General features: G+C 42.4%; 1 pseudogene; it reads left to right on the forward strand.

The window, feature by feature from the left end:
* Positions 1 to 1,254: 1,254 nt before the first annotated feature.
* On the forward strand, positions 1,255 to 1,355 carry LOC141625292 (small nucleolar RNA R71; annotated as a pseudogene).
* Positions 1,356 to 2,964: the final 1,609 nt, after the last annotated feature.

Consider the following 2,964-nt stretch of genomic DNA (forward strand, 5'->3'; position numbering starts at 1 on the left):
GTATCCTTTGGACGCTTCTTACCTCTCGAACGAGGTCTTTCCGGTGATTTATCGCTTAAACGAGCACTAGCAGGTTCTCGAATAAGCTTCCTGTCATCAAAACTACTCGATCGACCAATATACCCATTCGATCGAGTAGAATCTTCATCAATATCACTCGATCGAGTAGTTTTTTCACTCGATCGAGCAACTCCATTTTGCTCATCACTCGATCGAGTAGAAAAACTACTCGATCGACCATTCTGCCTTTCCTGTTCACTCGATGGAGTGGTATTTTCACTCGATCAACCACTTTCGTCCCCAAATCTGCTCGATCGACCACCTGAAACCAGTCGATCGAGTACTTTCTTTGTCGTGAGCTCATTTTCTTCGCCAGAACACTGTTCACCATCAGTTACAGCTCTCCTTGGGTCTGATTTCTGCATTTCTTGTCCCTCATATGAACGAGCGCTTCTCAGATTGATGAAATGTACCGTCTCGTGTGGATTTTTCTCATTTTGAGTCAGTAATTGACCCTGCTTTCTTGTGGACTTATTAGTGGCTAATTGGGCAACTTGAGTTTCAAGTGCCTTTATGGACGCATCTTTCTGTTGATCACTCAATTGCCACTGCTTCGTGAAGGCTTGCAACATAGACTTAAGCTCACCAATTTCACTCACCCCACCGGAAGATGACGCACCATGGTTAGGAGGAGTAAAAGAAGGGGGCTTTTAAAAGCCTTGTTGATTCTTGTGTGGAGGGACATAAGGCTGCTGCTGGTGCGGAGGAGGAGTAGGATTGAGCACATTCTGACTAGTCCACCTCAGACTGGGATGGACTGCCCCTTGATTATTGTAATAGGAACCTCCTCCTTGCCTATATTGCTGAAAGGCAAGGACTTGTTCCTTCTCCACAAGACAGCCAACAGCAGTGTGGCCATCATTACTCCCACATCTCTCACAAGAAACGGTCTCTCCTCTAGTAAGAACATGGACCGTCTGAGGCTCCCCAGCAGCTTGTAATTCCAACTTGTCGAACCTAGCATTCATGGTCTCCAGCTGAGCCAAAACCTGCTTATCAACTGCATGAACTGTCCTAATCCCATCCCTCGGGTTACCATATTCAGCACTGTGATTTGCCATCTCTTCAATAAGAGACCATCCCTTATCGTCATCTGTATTCTCATGGAATCTTCCACTAGATGCCGCATCAAGTATGGCTCTCTGGTCGTCATACAGCCCATTGTAGAACTGATTAGCTAGAAACCATGGCTCAAAACCATGGTGAGGGATAGACCTCACCAACTTCTTGAATCGCGACCATGCCTCATAGAAACTTTCATCGGGAGCCTGTCTGAAACTAGTAATCTTGGCCCTCAAAGCAAATTGGTGCGTTGTGGAGGGAAATATCTCTTGTAAAATGCAAGAGCAAGAGACTCCCAATCAGAACCCCAACAAATTTTGTGCGGTCCAGTCGTCACCACTCCCCGGCCGAGTCGGCTAAAGAGAAAGGAAATAGAACCTCCTTAATCTTATCTTGAGTTACCCCCTTAGTGGTGGGGATAATAGAACAGTAATCGGTAAAGGTCTCCATATGCTTCCTCGGATCTTCACCAGCCACACCTCTATAAATGTTTCTCTCCACCAGATTTATATAAGAAGGACGGATATCAAAGGTGTTCCTATCCTCAGTCTGGAGATTGAAACCTTTGGGAATAGAAGAGGCTTTAGGCACTGAATGACTAGAAAGTTTAGGCATCTTTACTGTAGAAATTGGACTATCTTCCTCAAAAAGAGAAAGATGTAACTCCGGCTCGAAAGTACTCAAGTCTTCCTTTCGTGATTTCCTTATCAGACGGAGTCTATGCCTGAATAATTTCTCTGGCTCTGAATCAGCTGAAACTAATTCACACCTGTCTGACCTGGGCATAAACAACACTGAAAGTAAATAATAAGAACGGCCTCAAGGAATAGGAATTCCCTGAGACGGATAAAATAAACGGAACGAAAACAAATAGGGCAATTGCCTCCCCAAGAACGGCCAAAATTTGACACGTACGTCGTGTACTGTCAAAAATAAACTAACTCGACTAACTATATAGCTAGGGAAGTCAGGTCGATCTCCACAGGAGGCAAGATATCTGTAGAAGTCCGTCTATTTGGTCACAAATGGGGGGGGGGGGGGGTTGTTTGAATTGTTATCTAAACTACGAGTTTTAAAGGAAAGAGAAATAAAGGGCGAGAGCAATAAAGGAAGAAAATGAGTTTAAACTATCAGATAAAGAGGGACATATCAGGATTTCGGTTCACTACGGTAGTCCAGTGACTCAGCTGTAAATGACTCAGACGAATTAATGTAAGACGGATGTTGAAAGGTCCTTTCGGTCCACTTTCTATCCTTACCACTAACTTAACTTTCATTCTCGTCAGGGTAGTCTACTGTTCATAGCAGGCCTATTTAGTCCAATCTTTCGATCTAGGATTAATTTTAGCCAGATTAAAGAGGTGACTCAGAAGTGTGCACTCAACTAAGTCGATAAATACAATTAAATTGCTATGGTGACAGAGTCTCGTAATTATTTCGTCTGTTTCATTTACTACATCGTCACAATCCTACCGCAGATCCTCTAATCCCAACATGAAAGGGGTTTAGCTACTCATGTCGCTAATTAAACTAACAGCAGATAGATTTCCAGCAGTAAACATTATGAAATAACAAGTAAAAAGCATAAAGAGAAATTAGGGCAAGGGAATTAAATGGAATAACAAGCAATTAAAACAACAAGGATTAATTATTATTAAGGGAAGAGAAAGGAATTACAATCAGTGCGAATCCGGCGTAAAGAACACAAAATCCGAGCAAGAATAATCCCAAAAGTAAGATTACAGTGGAAACAAAGTAACGCAGTAAAGTTTCTTGATAGATAAAAAGAATAGATAAAAAGGTCCTAATAACCTAGTTAACGTAGTTTTAAATAGAAAAAGT

This window comes from Silene latifolia, chromosome X (assembly GCF_048544455.1).
Source record: "Silene latifolia isolate original U9 population chromosome X, ASM4854445v1, whole genome shotgun sequence".
Lineage (NCBI taxonomy): Eukaryota > Viridiplantae > Streptophyta > Magnoliopsida > Caryophyllales > Caryophyllaceae > Silene > Silene latifolia.